This window comes from Callithrix jacchus, chromosome 2 (genome assembly GCF_049354715.1).
Source record: "Callithrix jacchus isolate 240 chromosome 2, calJac240_pri, whole genome shotgun sequence".
Lineage (NCBI taxonomy): Eukaryota > Metazoa > Chordata > Mammalia > Primates > Cebidae > Callithrix > Callithrix jacchus.
Genome location: NC_133503.1, coordinates 158080350 through 158101316, shown reverse-complemented (window position 1 = coordinate 158101316; position 20967 = coordinate 158080350). Strand labels below are relative to the sequence as shown.

Sequence of the window (20967 nt, the reverse complement as noted above, 5' to 3'; positions counted from 1 at the left end):
ATAACATGCTTAACAGAATAATTCTGAACTTAATTCCCGGGGCTTTTCTGCCCAGGCAAAGTAGGAAGTTGAACCATTCTCTTTGCCTGTATTTCAGTTGCTTTGGCAAAAACAGAAACTCTAATTTGTATATAAACTACTAAGATTTTCTGAATTATGCTTATGTTATAGCCAACATTCGCTGAGCACTTATTCTGTGCCAGGTACAGTTCTAAGCAGTTTACTGATACTCATTTATTTTCAACTAACATCAAATCCTAATAAGGAGATGTTACCGTCTCCACTATAAAGGTAGAGAAAATGAAGAATAGAGAAAAAGAGAAGAAAGAGACTATTATCTTTGGCGGAATATTAGGTGCCACTTAGAATTTTTTTAAACTGCTGTCATATTATCATGTTTTCGCTTTCTTTTAATTTGAAATCTTCATTACAAGTAGGAAATTATAATTGCCACTCACAACTTGACACTTTGAACTGGAGCTTTATATTATTTTTGTCCTGCTCAAAAAAACAAAACAAAACGAAACTAAACTAAACAAAAAAACAGTCACCAAAGTTATATTTAAAATATTTTACCTCAGAAACATCACTAAAACATTTGTGACAATTTGTATATAATATTTACATTTTGGAAGTTATGCTTAATGTGTTATAAACATTATATTTTAATAATATATTTTTATAACTACTCATTCTGAATTAAAAAGAATCTAAGGTCTTTAGCTCATGGGACTCATCAAAGATGGCCAAATAGGAGCAGCTCTGGAGAGCAGTTCCCAGAGAGAACAACCCATAGGGTGAGTGACCACTGCATTTCCAAAAGAGTTATTAATGCCCACAGACCAGGGGATTCCCAGGCTGAAAAACACCACAAGTTTCCAGCACGGCTGTGCAGCAGCTCTCTACACAACAACTCACACAAATCTGGGTGGCCATTTCAACTGGTGCATGGAGTGCCTGGGAGACAGAGCTGCCCATTCAACTGAAGAAAAGGGGGTGAAACAGGGAGCCAGGTGACTTGGCTCACCAGGTCACACTCCCACAAAGACCAGCAATCTGAAACACTCTGGATTGAGAGTTTCACAGGAAGTGCAGCTGGACCCTGGATGGTCCAGTTCTGTGGGGGGAAGGGCATCTGCCATTACCGAGGCAGTCTGCCACTACTTAGGCAGTCCAGTATTACCAAGGCAGTCCACCATCACCGAGGCAATCCACCATTACTGAGGCAGTCTGCCATTACCAAGGCAGTTCTAACTATACCTCTATAAACAAAACTGCAAGGAAGTTCACACAGCAGCTGGACAGAGCCCATGGCAGCTCTGTAACAACTCTGCTGGCAGACTGTGACTAGGCTACCTCCTAGCTAGGCAGGGCATGTCTGAGAAAAAGCAGCAGCACATCAGGAACTTATAAATAAAGCCCCACCTTCCCAGGACAGAGCACCTGGGAAAAAAGGTGGTTATGAGTTCTGCTGCAGCAGACTTAAACGCACCTGCCCAGAAGCTCTGAATGAAACAGTGGATCTCACAGCTCAGCACTTGAGTTCCTATAATGGTAAGTCTGTCTCTTCAAGTAGCTCCCTCATCCCTGTATATCCAGAGACACCTCATAAAAGAGAGCTCAGGCTGACATCTGATGGGTATCCTTTGGGACAAAGATAGCAGATAAAGAAACTAGCAGAAACCCTTACAGTTCTGCATCAGTCACAGGTGATACCCAGGTAAGCAGGGTCTGAAGTGGACCTACGGAAGTCCTACAGCAGAAGGGCCTGTTAGAAGGAAAACTATAAAACAGAAAGAAATAACTTCATCATCAACAAAAAGGATGTCCACTCAGAGACCCCATCTGAATGTCACTAACTACAAAGACCACAGGTAGATAAATCCACATAGATGAGAAGAAACCATTGCAAAAAGGATGAAAACACCCAAACCCAGAACGCCTCTCCTCCTCCAAGGGATCACATCTCCTCACCAGCAAGGGAACAAAGTTGGACAGAGAATGAATCTGATTAATTGACAGAAACAGACTTCAGAAGGTGGGTAATAACAAACATCTCTGAGCTAAAAGAACATGTTCTATCCCAATGCAAAGAAACTAAGAACATTAAAAAAAGGTTTGACGAAATGCTAACAAGAATAAACAGCTTAAAGAAGAATATAAATGACCTAATGGAGCTGAAAAACACAATACGAGAACTTTGCGAAGCATACTCTAATTTCAATAGCCAAATCAACCAAGCAGAAGAAAGGATATCAGAGATTGCAGATCAATTCAATGAAATAAAATGAGAAAGCAAGATTAGAGAAAAAAGTAAAAAGTAATGAACAAAACTTCCAAGAAATAGGAGATTATGTAAAAAGGCTGAATCTAGGTTTGATAAGTGTACCTCATTGTGACAGAGAGAATGAATCCAAGCTGAAAAACACTCTTCAGGATATTACCCAGAAGAACTTCCCCAACCTAGCAAGGCAGGCCAATATTCAAGTCCAGGAAATACAGACAACACCACAAAGATATTCCTCAAGAAGAGGAACCCCAAGGCATATAATTGTCAGAGTCACCAGGGTTGAAATGAAGGAAAAAATGCTAGGGGCAGACAGAGAGAAAGGTCGGGTTACCCACAAAGGGAACCCCATTAGACTCACAGCGAATCTCTCCACAGAAACCCTACAAGCCAGAAGAGTGTCAGCACCAATATTCAACATCCTTAAAGAAAAGAAGTTTCAACCTAGAATTTCATATCCAGACAAACAAAGCTTTATGAGTAAAGGAGAAATAAAATCCTTTACCAACAAGCAGTTACTTAGGGATTTCATCACCACCAGGCTGCTTACAAGAGCTCCTGAAAGAAGCACTAAACATAGAAAGGAACAACTAGTACCAGTTGCTCCAAAAACACCAAATAATAAAGATCATCAACACGATGAAGAAACTGTATGAAATAACAGGCGAAACTACCAGCTAGCATCAAAATGGCAGGATCAAATTCACACATAACAATATTAACCTTAAATGAAAATGGGTTAAGCGCCCCAATCAAAAGACACACACTGGCAAATTGGTTAAAAAGTTAAAACCCATTGATGTGCTGTATACAGGAAACCCATCTCACATGCAAGGACACACATAGGCTCAAAATAAAGGGAGGGAGGAAGATTTACCAAGCAAATGGAGAGCAACAAAAAGCAGGAGTTGCAGTCCTAGTCTCTGATAAACAGACTTTAAAGCAACAAAGATCAAAAGAAACAAAGAAGGGCATTACATAATGATAAAAGGATCAATGCAACAAGAAGAGCTAATGATCTTAAATAGATATGCACCCAGTACAAGAGCACCCAGATACATAAAGCAAGTTCTTAATGACCTACAAAGAGACTTAGACTCCTACAGAATAATAATGGGAGATTTTAACACTCCACTGTCAATGTAAGACACATCAATGTGACAGAAAATTAACAAGGATATCCAGGACTTGAACTCAGATCTGGACCAAGCAGACCTAATAGACATCTAAAGAACTTTCCACCCCAAAGCCACAGAATATAAATTCTTCTTAGCACACATCACACCTACTATAAAATTGACCACATAATTGGAAGTAAGTCACTCCTCAGCAAATGTAAAATAACAGAAATCATAACAAACAGTGTCTTAGACCACAGTGCAATCAAGTTAGAACTAAGGATTAAGAAACGAACTCAGCACTGCACAACTTCATGGCAACTGAACAACTGTCTCTTGAATGTTGACTGGATAAACAATGAAATGAAGGCAGAAATAAAGATGTTCTTCAAAACCAATAAGAACAAAGACAACATAACAGAATCTCTGGGACACATTTAAAACAGTGTCTAGAGGAAAATTTACAGCAATAAATGCCCACACAAGAAGCAAGGAAAGATCTAAAATGGAAACCCTATTGTCAAAATTGAAAAAGCTAGAGGAGCAAGGTCAAAAAAACTCAAAAGCTAGCAGAAGACAAGAAATAACTAAGATCAGAGCAGAACTGATAGAGATAGAGAAACATAACATCCTTCAAAAAAATCAATAAATCCAGGAGCTCTTTTTTCTGAAAAAAATCAACAAAATAGACTGCTAGCCAGATTAATAAAAAAGAAAAGAGAGAAGAATCAAATAGATGCAATAAAAAATGATAAAGGGGGTATCACCACCAATTCCACAATACAAACTACCATCAGAGATTACTACAAAAAAATCTATGCACATAAACCAGTAAACCTGGAAGAAATGGATAAATTCCTGGACACTTGCACCCTCCCAAGCCTAAACCAGGAAGAGGTTGAAACCCTGAATAGACCAATAAAAAGGGCTGAAGTTGAGGCAGCAATTAGTAGCCTACCAACCAAAAAAAGCCCAGGTCCAGAGGGAATCACGGCCAAATTCTACTAGACATACAAAGAGAAGCTGGTACCACTTCTTCTGAAACTATTCCAAACAGTCCACAAAGAAGGAATTCTCCCCAAATCATTGTATGAGACCAAGATCATCCTGATAGGAAAACCTGGCAGAGACTCAACAAAAAAAAGAAAATTTCAGGCCAATATCCATGATGAACATATATACAAAAATCTTCATTAAAATTCTGGCAAACCAATTGCAACAGCACATCAAAAAGCTTATCCATCATGATTAAGTAGGCTTCATCTCAGGGATGCAAGGCTGGTTCAACATACACAGTCCATAAATGTAACCCACCACATAAACAGAACCAAAGACAAAAATTACATGATCATCTCAACAGATGCAGAGAAGGCCTTCAACAAAATTCAACAGCCCATTATGCTAAAAACTTTCAATAAACTGGGTGTTGATGGAATGTGTCTCAAAAGAATAAAAGCTATTTACGACAAACCCACAGCCAATATCATACTTAATAGGCAAAAACTGGAGGCATTCCCTTTGAAATCTGGCACTAGACAAGGATGCCCTCTCTCTTCACTCCTATTCAATATAGTATTGGAAGTAGTAGCCAGAGCACTCAGGCAAGAAAAAGAAATAAAGGTTATTCTGTTAGAAAAAGAGGAAGCCAAATTGTCCCTATTGCAGGCGATATGATTGTATATTTAGAAGATTCCATCATCTCAGCCCCAAATCTCCTTAAACTGATAAGCAACTTCAGCAGTTTCATGATACAAAATCAACTGCAGAAATCACAACCATTCCTATACACCAATAACAGAGAGCCAAATCAAGAATGAACTCTCAATCACAATTGCTATGGAGAGAATAAAATGCTTAGGAATACAACTAACAAATGATGTAAAGGACCTTTTCAAGGAGAACTACAAACAACTGCTCAAGGAAATAAGAGAGGGCACAAACAGATGGAAAAACATTCCATGCTCATGGTTAGGAAGAATCAATATTGTGAAAATGGCCATATTGCCCAAATAATTTATAGATTCAACACTATTCCCATCAAGCTACCTATGACCCTCTTCACGTAACTGGAAAATACTACCTTCAACTTCATATGGAACCAAAAGATAGCTCGCATAGCCAAGACAATTCTATGCAAAAAGAACAAAGCTCACTTTTGTCATGCTACCTGACTTCAAACTATACTTCAAGGTGACAGTAATCAAAACAGCATGGTACTGGTACCAAAACAGAGTCATAGTCCAATAGAACAGAACAGAGGCCTCAGAGGCAACACCACACATCTACAACTATCTGATCTTTGACAAACATGACAAAAAAGAGCAATGGGAAAAGGATTCTCTGTTTAATCAATTGTATTGGGAAAACTGGCTAGCCATGTGCAGCAAGCAGAAACTGGACCCCTTCCTGACACCTTACACTAAAATTAAGTTCAGATGGATTAAAGACTTAAACATAAGGCCTACCACCATGAAAACCCTAGAAGAAAGCCTAGGCAAAACCATTCAGGACATAGGCATAGGCAAGGACTTCATGACTAAAACACCAAAAGCGTTGGAAACAAAAGTCAAAATAGACAAATGGGATCTAATTAAACTCCAGAGCTTCTGTACAGCAAAAGAAACAATCATTAGAGTGAACCAGCAATCAATAGAATGGGAAAAAAATTTTGCAATCTACCTATCTGACAAAGGGCTAATTTCCAGAATCTACAAAGAACTAAAACAGATTTACAAGAAAAAAACAAACAAACCCATTCAAAAGTGTGCAAAGGACATAAACAGACACTTTTCAAAATAAAATGCATATGAGGCCAACAAACATATGAAAAAATGCCCATCATCACTGGTCATTAAAGATATGCAAACAAAAACCACGTTGAGATACCATCTCAACCCAGTTAGAATGGTGACCATTATAAAATTTGGAGACAACAGGTGCTAGTGAGGTTGTAGAGAAAAAAGAACACTTACACACTGTTGGTGGGAGTGTAAATTAGTTTAACCATTGTGGAAACAGTGTGGTAATTCCTCAAAGACTTAAAAACAGAACCATCATTTGACGTAGCAATCCCATTACTGGGTCTATACCCAAAGGAATATAAATTATTCTGCCATAAAGGCGCATGCACCTGTACGTTCATTGCAGCGCTCATTATGATTGCAAAGACATGAAATCAATCTAAATGCCCATCAGTTGTAGACTGGACAAAGAAAATGTGGAATGTATACACCATGAAATACTATGCAGCCACAAGAAAGAATGAGATCATGTCTTTTGTAGGAATATGGCTGGAGCTGGAGGTCATTAGCCTTAGAGAGTTAACATGGAAGAGAAAACCAAATACTGCATATTCTCACTTGTAGGTGAGAGTCATGATGAAACACATGGCCACATAGAAGGGAACAACAAACACTGGGGCCCATCAGAGGGTGGAATGTGAGAGGAGGGAGAAGATCAGGAAAAATAACTAGTAGGTACTGGGCTTAATACTGAGGTGACAAAATAATCTGCACAACAAACCCCCATGACACAAGTTTACCTAAAAAATTTAAGGTAACCGTGAACTTGAAAGAAAGTTTAAAAGTTCTGTAATTCCATCAGTTTGAACCATGCCTGCTTTTGGAAGCCCATCCTGACTGGATTAGGTTTCCCTCCTTGATGCCCCACAATGGCCACTGACTAACCTGTGAGCTTATCCAGTTGTACAGCATGTCCTCTTTCTTGATTTGTCTCTTCTAATAGGATGTAAGCTCTGTGCATATAGGTTTGACTCTTGTTTTCTGTTAGAGACACAGGACATACTGCAAGGCCTGGCACATAGTCACCACTTAATGCATGTTTGTTGAATGAACACTTAAATCATGCCTTCTCAATCCTAACAGAACTTGTGCTTTTAGATTACAGGCTTAAGAAGACAAAGATGACAGGGCTGGGTATGTGTGTATTAATCCTTCCAGACTTTACTGGCCTTATGAACAAAGAAAGTTACCCTCTGTGAGATAATTAGAGAGAGGACCCCATGCCCCCAGTTACCACCTGCAGCATTCAAGCTCCATTTCTTGGGTTCAAATAGTGGTTGTTGGATTTTTAGGAGACCTCTGTCAATATGTATGGTGAGAAAGTTCACATACAAATCCCTTTCAGCTAACACTTCCGTCTTTACTTTTATAAGTTAATGCTTCAGTAAGCATTTTTAGAAATGCAGTAGCAGCCAGAGAGTGCCAGAGAAAGAACAGGCACATGAACAAGAAACAGGAGGACACCAAGACAATTTTCACCTCCTCTGCAATTTAGCTCAGGTGTGGCCTGATACAAAGCATGGGTTTGTGCATCGGTTCAACTTTTTGAATTGAAGCATCCAAGTTTTCAATTTTGTAGAAAGCAAAATTCTCCCTTCTTCTTTTAACTCTTATCAGATGTGATCCTAAAATCTATATATATAATCTTTCCCTTTTAGCAGGTGTTGGACTCATAGCTCCAACTAACTGCAGAAAATTTTTAAGTGAATCTACTTCTCTACCTTCAAATCCAGAATGAAAAAGCAAATTTGGAATCTTTCTTTCCAAATAATATTTTGGCTAAAGTACTTAGACTAGAGAAGTTCACATTTATCTTTTCCAATTCCTTTTCCTGAAAGCCCTACATGTACCATTCTTTAAAGTAGCTTTTGATTTTGCCTTATTTACTAGTTTCAATTAATTGCCAGTTCTGAGATTGCACTCTCAAATGTACCTAATAGCCAGACAACCACAGTAATTCAATAATATAGTCCATGCAAATAAACAAATTTGTATTTCTTCATGTTAAATTTTCAAATGTTATTCACAGATGAAATTTTTTAGGAAAGCATTCTCATGGCCTCCATTTTATGGCCGCATTGCATTACACCCTACTCTTAGGGCCAGCTTCAAGAACAGGGACCTGTACTGATAAATAGTGTCCCCATGTTACAAACTCTCTCTCTCTCTCTCTCTCTCTCTCTCTCTCTCTCTCTCTCTCTCTCTCTCTCTCTCTCCCCCCCCCTCTCTATTAGTTCATTTTACATTGCTATAAGGATACTACCAGATAATTTATAAAGGAAAGAGGGTTAATTGACTCATAGTTCTGAATGGCTGGGAAAGTCTCAAGAAACTTACAGTCATGGCAGAAGGTGAAGAGGAAGCAAGGTAGTCTTATATCGTGACAGGAGAGAGAGAGGAGGAAGTGAAGGGAGAAGTGCCCTTTATAAAACCATCAGCTCTTGTGAGAAGTCACTATCATGAGGCAAACATGAGGGAAACTTCTTTCATGACTCAATCACCTCCCTTCCTCCACATGTGGGCATTACAATTCGAGATGAGGATTTCGGTGGGGACACAGAGCCAAACCATGTGAACACACATGTGGAAATCTCTTTGCTGTTACTGTCATGAATCGCCTTATATGTTTTAAACAGAATCCTCATATTTTCATTTTGTAGTAGATCCCACAAATTAGATTGTCGGGTCCTGTATACTCAAAGCCATTATCATTCTCCACCTGAATTACTGAAACACTGCCTCAGTTTGTACCCCTCCCACCAGGGTTTCTGTTCTCAGGCCCTCCTACCTACAGCAATGGGACTGATTTTTCCAGTTACCAATTTCATTATGCTGGCCCGTGTTCTATAGTTTATATTCTAAGCTTCTCCGCCTGGTATAGACCTCACTTCAGAACTCTGCCTTATTTCTTGCAGTTTCTGATATGATTCTGTAGTTGGGCTGGCCTTACCATTATCCCCTATTTAGTGAATCTTAACTCTATATTAAAGCTCATGCTCCTCGTTAAACGAAAAGTGTGATCTTCCTTCTTTTCTACATATCCAGAATCATCTTCAGCTGAGCAGCCCCAGTGCTTGCTTCTGCACAAATCTTCCTAATTATTCTTACCCTAAAGCATTTACCCTAATTCTAAATTCAATATTTATTATCTGCTGGACTAATTTTCACATGTGCTATCAAATGTGAATATACATGAGAATCACCCAGACCTAATGAATCCAAATCATTGAGGAAGTTTCCAAGAAACATCACATTTTAAATAAGCAACCAAATGATATTGATCTAGAGGGTTCAGAAACTATACAGGTAGATACAAATACTACTAGTATTTAGTACATACTCTGCAAATGTTGGTCTTGTCTATTTTTCTGCATTATAATTTCCCAGAACAGAAGTACTATGTGTACATAGTGAGTGTAGCACAGTGCTAAACTCACAGGTATTTACCAGTTTGCCAAGTTTTTATGTGTTGTATTAAAAGTATTTTGGTGGCCAGGCAGGGTGGCTCATGCCTGTAATCTCAGCACTTCAGGAGGCCAAGGCAGGCAGATCACAAGGTCAGGAGTTTGAGACCAACCTGGCCAGTATGGTGAAACCCCATCTCTACTAAAAATACAACAACAACAACAAAGTTAGCTGGGCGTGGGAGCAGGTGCCTGTAGTCTCAATTATTTGGGAGGCTGAGGCAGGAGAATTGCTTGAACCCAGGAGGCGGAGGTTGAAGTGAGCTCAGATCACACCACTGCACTCCAGCCTGGGCAACAGAGCAAGACTCTGTCTCAAAAAAAAAAAATATTTTGGCAAGGCACAGTGGCTTACACCTGTTATCTCATCAGTTTTCAAGGCTGAGGTGGGAGGATTGCTTGAGGCCAGGAGTTTAAGACCAGCCTGATAAACATAGTGAGACCCTGACTTTACAAGAAGCAAAAACAAAACAAAACAAAAAATACCTTAGATAAATATGGTAGTGTGCATCTGTAGTCCTAGCTAATCAGGCGGTTGAATCAGAATTATTTGAGCCCTGAAGTTTGAGGTTAGGGTAGTTATGATTGCACCACTGCATTCCAGTCTGGACAACAGAGTAAAATCCTGTTTCTTTAAAAAGAAAAAGAAAAAAAAAAAAAAACCATGTACACTATTTCGGCAAGGCCAGTCTTCTCTAAAATATCAGTATAGAACTCAACTACAACCTCTCTTAGAAATTGGACCTAAAGGAAACAAACTTTTCTGATTCATAAAAAAGAGCTAACGAAAGCGATCTTAAGCTTTAAAAAGAAAACAACAGCTCCAGGGAATATCTCAATGATGTAAATATAAATGAATTGGAATCATATGAATTGAAGTCCCCTTGAAATATATATGTGGACTAATACTTGGGAAACTGACTTTCAAGTTTTGGTAGTTCCATGTGTCTAAAAAATAGTTCAAGATGCTTTGGCAAAATTCAAGCACCATAGAATTGTCCAGAAGTGTAATACCTATTTGCCACCATGTATCTCTCAAATGTGTTCCTTATCCATTCAATATACTAGGCACAATAAACCAGTGTAAATAGTCACCAAAGAGCTCATAAAGTCTGTGTGTTTCTTGCCTTTTTACTTTTTTATTTTTATTTTTTAAATTTTACTTTAAGTTCCGGGATACACGTGCGGAATAGGCAGCTTTGTTACATAGGTATACATGCGCCATGGTGGTTTGCTGCACCTATTGACCTGCACTCTAAGTTCCCTCCTCTTGCCCTTCACTCCCAAAAGGCCTTGGTGTGTGATGTTCCCCTCCCTGTATCCATGTGTTCTCATTGTTCAGCTCCCACTAATGAGTGAGAACATGCAGCGTTTGCTTGTCTGTTCCTGTGTTAGTTTGCTGAGAATGATGGCTTCCAGCTTCATCCATCTCCCTGTAAACTATTCTTCTTTATAGCTGCATAATATTCCAGGGTGTGTATGTATCACACTTCATCATTGATGGGCATTTGGGTTTGTTCCATGTCTTTGCTGTTGTAAATAGTGCTGCAGTAAACATATGTTGCATGTGTCTTTACAGTGGAATGATTTATATTCCTTTGGGTATATACCCAGTAATGGGATTGCTGGGTCAAATGACATTTCCATTTAAGGAATTGCCATACTGTATTACACAATGGTTGAACTTTTACATTGCCACCAATGGTGTAAAAGTGTTCCTATTTCTCCACAGCCTTACCAGCATCTATTGCTTCTTGACATTTTAATAATCACCATTCTGACTGGCATGAGATGGTATCTCATTGCGGTTTTGATTTGCATTTCTCTAATGATCAGTGATGCTGAGCGTTTTTTTCTTCATATGTTTCTTGGCCACATAAATGTCTTCTTTAGAGAAGTTTCTGTTCATATCCTTTGCCCACTTTTTGATAGGCTCCTTTTCTTTTTGTAAATTTGTTTAAGTTCCTTGTAAATTCTGGACAGTAGATCTTTGTCAGATGGGTAGACTGCAAAAACTTTCTCACGTTCTGTAGGTTGCCTGTTCGCTCTGATGATAGTTTCCTTTGCTGTGCAGAAACTGTTTTGTTTGATTAGATCCCATTTGTCAATTTTAGCTTTTTCTGTGATTGCTTTTAGTGTTTTAATTATGAAGTCTTTGCCCATGCCTATGTCCTGAATGGTATTGCCTCCGTTTTTTTCTAGGATTTTTATGGTTTTGGGTTTTACATTTAAGTCTTTAATCCATCTTGAGTTAATTTTTGTATAAGGTATAAGGAAGGGGTCCAGTGTTAGTTTTCTGTATATGACTAGCCATTTTTCCAGCATCATTTATTGAATAGATCCATTCACCATTGCTTGTTTTGTCACATTTGTCAAAGATCAGATGGTTGTAGACGTGTGGTGTTATTACTGAGGTCTCTATTCTGTTCCATTGCTCTATACATCTGTTTTGGCACCAGTACCATGTTTTGGTTACTGTAGCCTTGTAGCATAGCTTGAAGTCAGCTTTGTCCTTTTTTTTTTTTTTTAGGAAGAAAAGGCAAAAACACATGTAATTTTATTTTTGTTTAAATTTAACCTTGCCAACTTCTTTCCCTGAACAGCATTTGTCTTGTTTTGATACCCACCTACACTTATATTAGAAACGTACTGCAAACTACTTAGTGATTCCACTTTGAATTTATAGTCATATGACTAAGATGTTTTGAATATAAGCCTGCCCATATGCCAGATATAAATTTCAGGAACTCTTAATGTCTCTTCTTTTACAGAAATTCTACCTCTATCCTGATGTAATTAGGTTGATTAAAAAATTAAAAGGCTATGGGCCAGAAAGCTAACTTACACAAATACAACAAAAGGAAAAGTTTTTCCAAATACCTCTATGCAGTGGAAAATATTTCTTTCAAGTATCAAGTCAATTTCTTCAACTGTACAACATATTCTAATTTGATGGTTTTCAAATATAGTAACAACAATATGTAATAAAATTAAGACTAAGAAAACAGAATAAATGGTATAATTCAAATAATGACTAAAAATGGCATTATGGATTCTGTAATCAATATATAACTATATATTTAAATTTTACTTTACATCCATAAGATCACAGTTAAGGAGGTTAACCATAATTTCAAATTTTATTACCAGTCATTTGTGCTATTTTATCACATTTGAAAATATCACAAATTTTTTACCTCAAACAGTGATCTATAAATTTGTTTAGACCATAATAATTAAGGACCTTTTCTTTTCTTCTTCAGGATAATTTTTTAAAATGAATGATATATTGAACATACTACTAAAGAAACTTTACTTTTTGATTATGGCCTCTATACTGAAGATCTGTAGGAATTTTTCTAATTAATTCTCAAATCTTCCCATGACGTCTCTGTTCATAGAAATATCTTTGAAATAATTTGTGTGACTACTTTACAAATCAAAAATGGATTCACATGACTGAATTACCATAATCACTAATTTTAAGTTTCCTAGATATTTTCTATATCAGTTTTCTTGATTATGTCAATGAACATGCTCTTAATAGAACAGAATATTTAATTACATCAGTTTCCCACCAACCCACCAAAATCACTTAATAATTATATTGGCCATTTCCACTGATCGGCAGGAGGTTCTTCCACTAATGGCTCCCATGTTTTCCACTGCACCATTTTTCTTGCCAGACTTAGTTCATGTTCAGCCTGAAGAATCACCTCTTCTAATTGACCACCTTGAAGCTGGTCTTCTAATTTTTGAACATCTGATTCCATTTTAACCATAGCCAGTTTCTCATTTATAATCTGTTCTGTATATTTTCTATAAGCTGCATTTTTAGGGATATCCTCAAGAACATCAAGAATCTTTGTGTACAATATTCTTAGCCTCTCGTGTGGAGTGTTGCACACAGCCAATCCCACAAGGCCAGTGGTCTTCTTCAGCACACCCGCCGTGACAGCGCCAACGAGCTTTGTCCTTTTTGTTAGGATTGTGTTGGCTATATATGGGGTTTTTTGATTCCATATAAAATTTAAAGTAGCTTTTTCTAATTCTGAGAAGAAAGTCAATGGTAGTTTGATGGTAATAGTATTGAATCTATACATTACTTTGGGCAGTATGGCCATTTTCATGATATTGATTCTTCCTATCCATAAGAATGAAATGTTTTTCCATTTGTCTATGTCCTCTCTTATTTCCTTGAGCAGTGGTTTGTAGCTCTCCTTGAAGAGGTCCTTCACATCCCTTGTAAGTTGTATTTCTAGATATTTTATTCTCTCTCTAGCATTGTGAATGGGAGTTCATTCATGATTTGGCTCTCTGTCTATTGTTGCTGCATTGGAATGCTTGTGATTTTGCACATTGATTTTGTTTATTGAAGTTGCTTATCAACTTTAGTAGTTTTGGGGCTGATATGATAGGGTTTTCTAACTGTAAATCATGTCATTTGCAAACAGAGATAATTGGACTTTCTCTCTTCCTATTTGAATACTTTTTATTTCTTTCTCTTGCCTGGTTGCTCTAGCCAGAACTTCCAATACTGTATTCAATAGGAGTGGTGATAGAGGGCAACATTGTCTTTACTCATTATTTTTAAAATTTTTTATTGCATTTTAGGTTTTGAGGTACATGTGCAGAATGTGTGAGACATTTGCATAGGTACACAAAAGGCAAGGTGTTTTGCTTCCTTTCTCCCCTTCACCCACATTTGTCATTTTTCCCCAGGCTATCCCTCCCCAGCTCCCCCCCACCGCTGGCCCTCCCCTTTTCCCCCCAATAGACCCCAGTGTTTAGTACTCCCCTCCCTGTGTCCATGTGTTCTCATTTTTCATCACCCACCTATGAGTGAGAATATGCAGTATTTCATTTTCTGTTCTTGTGTCAGTTTGCTGAGATTTATATTCTCCAGATTCATCCATGTCCCTACAAACGACACCAACTCATCATTTCTGATTGCTGCATAATATTCCATGGTGTATCTGTGCCACATTTTCCCAATCCAGTCTATCATCGATGGGCATTTGGGTTGGTTCCAGGTCTTTGCTATTGTTAACAGTGCTGCAATGAACATTTGTGTGCATGTTTCCTTATAGTAGAACGATTTATAGTCCTTTGGATATATACCCAGTAATGGGATTGCTGGGTCAAATGGAATTTCTATTTCTAAGGCCTTGAGGAATTGCCACACTGTCTTCCATAATAGTTGAATTAATTTACACTCCCACCATCAGTGGAAAAGTGTTTCTTTTTCTCCACATCCTCTCCAGCATCTGTTGTCTTCAGATTTTTTAATGATCGCCATTCTAACTGGCGTGAGATGGTATCTCAATGTGGTTTTGATTTGCATCTCTCTAATGACCAGTGATGATGAGCATTTTTTCATATATTTGTTGGCCTCCTGTATGTCTTCTTTTGTAAAGTGTCTGTTCATATCCTTTGCCAATTTTTGAATGGGCTTGTTTGTTTTTTTCCTGTAAATCTGTTTGAGTTCTTTGTAAATTCTGGATATCAGCCCTATGTCAGATGGGTAGACTGCAAAAATTTTTTCCCATTCTGTTGGTGGCCGATTCACTCTAGTGACTGTTTCTTTTGCCGTGCAGAAGCTGTGGAGTTTCATTAGGTCCCATTTGTCTATTTTGGCTTTTGTTGCCAATGCTTTTGGTGTTTTGGTCATGAAGTCCTTGCCTACTCCTATGTCCTGGATGATTTTGCCTAGATTTTCTTCTAGGGTTTTTATGGTGCTAGGTCTTATGTTTAAGTCTTTAATTCATCTGGAGTTAATTTTAGTGTAAGGTGTCAGGAAGGGGTCCAGGTTTTGCTTTCTGCACATGGTTAACCAGTTTTCCCAACACTATTTATTAAACAGGGAATGCTTTCCCCATGGCTTCTTTTTGTCAGGTTTATCAAAGATTGTATGGTAGTAGATAAGTTGTGTTGCTTTCGATGTCTCTGTTCTGTTCCATTGGTCTATATCTCTGTTTTGGTACCAGTACCATGCTGTTTTGATTACTGTAGCCTTGTAGTATAGTTTCAAATCAGGTAGTGTGATGCCCCCCGCTGTGTTCTTTTTGCTTAGAATTGACTTGGCTATGCGGGCTCTCTTTTGGTTCCATATGAAGTTCATGGTGGTTTTTTCCAGTTCTGTGAAGAAAGTCAGTGGTAGCTTGATAGAGATAGCGTTGATTTTGTAAATTACTTTGGGCAGTATAGCCATTTTCATGATATTAATTCTTCCTCACCATGAACATGGAATGTTTCTCCATCTGTTTGTGTCCTCTCTTATTTCGTTGAGCAGTGGTTTGTAGTTTTCCTTGAAGAGGTCCCTTACATTCCTTTTGAGTTGTATTCCTAGGTATTACATTCTTTTTGTAGCAATTGTGAATGGGAGTTGGTTCTTGATTTGGCTCTCTTTAAGTCTGTTATTGGTGTATAGGAATGCTTGTGATTTTTGCACATTGATTTTATATCCTGGGACATTGCTGAAGTTGCTTATCACTTTCAGGAATTTTTGGGCTGAGGCGATGGGGTCTTCTAGATATACTATCATGTCATCTGTGAATAGAGACAATTTGGCTTCCAGCTTTCCTATTTGAATACCCTTTATTTCTTTTTCTTGCCTGATTGCTCTGGCTAGAACTTCCAGTACTATATTGAATAGGAGTGGTGACAGAGGGCATCCTTGTCTAGTGCCAGATTTCAAAGGGAATGCTTCCAGTTTTTGCACACTCAGTATGGTATTGGCTGTTGGTTTGCCATAAATAGCTTTTATTACTTTGAGATACGTTCCATCGATACCGAGTTTATTGAGGGTTTTTAGCATAAAGGGCTTGAATTTTGTCGAATGCCTTCTCTGCGTCAATTGAGATAAACATGTTGTTTTTGTTTTTGGTTCTGTTTATGTGGTGAATTACGTTTATAGACTTGCATATGTTGAACCAGCCTTGCATCCCGGGATGAATCCTACTTGATCATGATGGATAAGTTTTTTGATTTGCTGTTGCAATCGGCTTGCCAATATTTTATTGAAGATTTTTGCATCTATGTTCATCATGGATATTGGCCTGAAGTTTTCTTTTCTTGTTGGATCTCTGCCGGGTTTTGGTATCAGAATGATGTTTGTCTCATAAAATGATTTGGGAAGGATTCCCTCTTTTTGGAATATTTGGAAGAGTTTCAGAAGGAATGGTACCAGCTCCTCTTTGCGTGTCTCTTAGAATTCGGCTGTGAACCCATCTGGACCTGGACTTTTTTGTGTGGTAGGCTCCTAATTGCTGCCTCGACTTCAGACCTTGTTATTGGTCTATTCATAGTTTCAGCTTCCTCCTAGTTTAGGCTTGGGAGGACACAGGAGTCCAGGAATTTATCCATTTCTTACAGGTTTACTAGTTTTTGTGCAGAGAGTTGTTTGTAATATTCTCTGATGATGGTTTGAATTTCTGTGGAATCTGTGGTGATTTCCCCTTTATCATTTTTTATTGCATCTATTTGGTTGTTCTCTCTTTTCTTTTTTATCAATCTGGCTAGTGGTTTGTCTATTTTGTTGATCTTTTCAAAAAACCAGCTCTTGGATTTATTGATTTTTGAAGGGTTTTTCGTGTCTCTATCTCCTTCAGTTCAGCTCTGATCTTAGTTATTTCTTCTCTTCTGCTGGGCTTGGAGTTTTTTTGATCTTGCTCCTCTAGCTCTTTCCATTTTGATGATAGGGTGTCAATTTTGGATCTCTCCATTCTTCTCATATGGGCACTTATTGCTATATATTTTCCTCTAGAGACTGCTTTAAATGTGTCCCAGAGATTCTGGCATGTTGTGTCTTCATTCTCATTGGTTTTGAAGAACTTCTTTATTTCTGTCTTCATTTCATTGTTTATCCAGTCAACATTCAAGAGCCAGTTGTTCAGTTTCCATGAAGCTGTGCGGTTCTGAGATGGTTTCTGAATTCTGAGTTCTAACTTGATATTACTATGGTCTGAGAGACTGTTTGTTATGATTTCCATTGTTTTGCATTTGCTGAGGAGTGCTTTACTTCCAATTACATGGTCAATTTTAGAGTAGGTGTGATGTGGTGCTGAGAAGAATGTATATTCTGTGGATTTGGGGTGGAGAGTTCTGTAAATGTCTATCAGGTTTGCTTGCTCCAGGTCTGAGTTCAAGCCCTGGATATCCTTGTTAATTTTCTGTCTGGTTGATCTGTCTAATATTGACAGTGGAGTGTTAAGGTCTCCCACTATTATTGTGTGGGAGTCTAAGTCTCTTTGTAAGTCATTAAGAGCTTGCCTTATATATCTGGGTGCTCCTGTATTGGGTCCATATATATTTAGGATCGTTAGCTCTTCTTGTTGTATCGATCCTTTTACCATTATGTAGTGACCTTCTTTGTCTCTTTTGATCTTTGTTGCTTTAAAGTCTATTTTATCAGAGACAAGAATTGCAACTCCTGCTTGTTTTTGCTCTCCATTTGCTTGGTAAATCTTCCTCCATCCCTTAATTTTGAGCCTTTGTGTATTCTTGCATGTGGGATGGGTTTCCTGTATACAGCACACTGATGGGTTTTGATTTTTTATCCAATTTGCCAGTCTGTATCTTTTGATTGGTGCATTTAGCCCATTTACATTTAGGGTTAATAATGTTATGTGTGAATTTGATACTGCCATTTTGATGCTAGCTGGCTGTTTTGCCCGTTAGTTGATGCAGATTCTTCATTTTGTTGATGCTCTTTAGCATTTAGTGTGTTTTTGGAATGGCTGGTACTGGTTGTTCCTTTCTATGTGTAGTGCCTCTTTCAGGAGCTCTTGTAAAGCAGGCATGGTAGTGACAAAATCTCTGAGTACTTGCTTGTTCGCAAAGGATTTTATTTTTCCTTCACATATGAAGCTCAGTTTGGCTGGACATGTAATTCTAGGTTGAAGGTTCTTTTCTTTAAGGATGTTGAATATTGGCCCCCACTCTCTTCTGGCTTGTAGGGTTTCTGCTGAGAGATCTGCTGTGAGTCTGATGGGCTTGCCTTTGTGGGTGACGCGACCTTTTTCTGTGGCTGCCCTTAGTATTTTCTCCTTTATTTCAACCCTGGTGAATCTGACGATTATGTGCCTTGGGGTTGCTCTTCTTGCAGAATATCTTTGTGGTGTTCTCTGTATTTCCTGAATTTGAGCGTTGGCCTGCCTAGCTAGGTGGTGGAAATTTTCCTGGATAATATCCTGAAGAGTATTTTTCAGCTTGGATGCATTTTCTTCTACCCCTTCTGGTACACCTATCAAACGTAGTTTAGGTCTCTTTACATAGTCCCACATTTCTTGGAGACTTTTTCATTCCTTTTTGCGCTTTTATTTCTAATCTTGGTTTCTTGTTTTATTTCATTGAGTTGATCTTCATCTTCTGATATTCTTTCTTCTGCTTGGTCAATTCAGCTGTTGAAACTTGTGCATGCTTCGCGAAGTTCTCGTGTTGTGTTTTTCAGCTCCTTCAATTCATTCATATTCCTCTCTAAGTTATCCATTCTTGTTATCATTTCCTTGAATCTTTTTTAAAATCTTTTTTCAAGGTTCTTAGTTTCTTTGCATTGATTTAGAACATGTTCTTTTAGCCCACAGAAGTTTCTCATTACCACCTTCTGAAGTCTATTTCCATCATTTCGTCACAGTTATTCTCCATCCAGCTTTGTTCCCTTGCTGGTGAGGAGTTTTGGTTCTTTGTAGGAGGTGAGTTGTTCTGGTTTCGGGTGTTTTTCTTTTTTTTGTGCTGGTTTCTTCCCATCTTTGTGGATTTATCCACCTGTCAGCTGAGTAGTTGATGACTTTTCGATTGGGTCTCTGAGTGGACGCCCAGATTGTTGATGATGAGGTATTTCTGTTACTTGGTTTTCCTTCTACCAGTCTAGCTCCTCTGCGGTATTACTGCTGAGGTCCACTCCAGGCCCTGCTTCTCTGGGGTACACCTGTAGCAGCTACAGAACGGTGAGGGATGCTACCAGTTTCTTCTTCTGCTATCTTTGTCCCAGAATGGTGCCCGCCTAATCAGTCTGATCAGTCCTTTTTGAGGTGACTCTGGATATACAGGGATCAGGGAGCTGCTTGAGGAGTCAGTCTGTACTTTATAGGAGCTCAAGTGCTGAGCTGTGAGCTCCGTTTTTCATTCAGGGCTGTTAGGCAGGTGCGTTTAATTCTGCTGTAGCACAACTCTTAGAACCCATTTTTTTCCTCAGATGCTCTGTCTCGGGGGGTTGGGGCTTTCTTTATGAGTGTCCATGGCACTATCCTGCCCAGCTAGGAGGCAGTCTAGTCGCTATTTGCCTGCCAAAGCTCCACCCTGCTGATGTGGTGTGGGCCCTTTGCTGCAGGCTTTGCCCTGCAGCTGCAGGTTCCACGGGAGGCTCTGCCCTGCTGCCACCAGCTCCACCCTGCAGAGGAGTCTCACTGTTATGGCATGTTGCCTCAGCAGTGGCAGGCTGCGTCAGTGATGGGAGTGTACCTCCATAGGGGCGGATATCCTCGGTAATGGTGAACGCCCCTCCCCTACCGAGCTGCACCATCCTGGGTTCAGCTGTGCTGGCAGTGAAACTCTCCACCCGGAGCATTTCGAGTTGCCGTTTTGTTTGTCCCTGTGGGGGTGAAACCCGCCGAGCCCGCTCACCTGGCTCCCTGCCTCAGAGCACCTTTCTTTCTTTTTTTTTTTTTTAAGTTTAATGGATGGCTCTCTCCCAGGTGTTTCAGTCATCCATTGTTAAAGCACCAGGATCTGTGTGATTTCCCATGCAGCTAGCCACTGCGCTGGCTCAAACGCCACTTCCCAGGAATCTCCTGGTCTGGCTCACTGTCCAAGTCTCGTTTAATCAGATGGATATGCTAATCTGCCCTCCCAAATCTCAGATTGCCAGTTTAGCAGGGCACCAGGGCCCATGTGTTTTGTGCGGATTGTTGGGGAGGGCCTAAGCTGCAGCACCGGCTGAAGTGGCCGCAACAGCCAAACTGGCTGCGCTTGCATCCTGTGTCTTTCCTACACCTGGGACTTTCCCCATTCTGTGGTTAACAAAGATCTGTCTGGAAATGTGGCTTTGACTCACCCTCTGAGCATTCGCTGAGAGCTGCGATCCTGAGTTGTTCTTACTGTGCCATCTTGAAAACCGAGATGTCTTTACTAATTTTCAAAGTGTCTTTGCTATTTTTGCCCATTCAATATGATATTGGCTGTGGGTTTGCCATAAAGGGCTATTATTATTATGAGATATGTTCTCTTAATACCTAGCTTATTGAGAGTTTTTAACATTATAGGACGTTGAATTTTATCAAAGGCCTTTTCTGCATCTA

At 39.0% G+C, this 20967-nt stretch overlaps 1 pseudogene; it reads right to left on the bottom strand.

Annotated features, from left to right (window-relative positions):
• Nucleotides 1–12791: 12791 nt before the first annotated feature.
• LOC100405683 (NADH dehydrogenase [ubiquinone] 1 alpha subcomplex subunit 5 pseudogene) lies at nt 12792–20644 on the bottom strand (annotated as a pseudogene).
• Nucleotides 20645–20967: the final 323 nt, after the last annotated feature.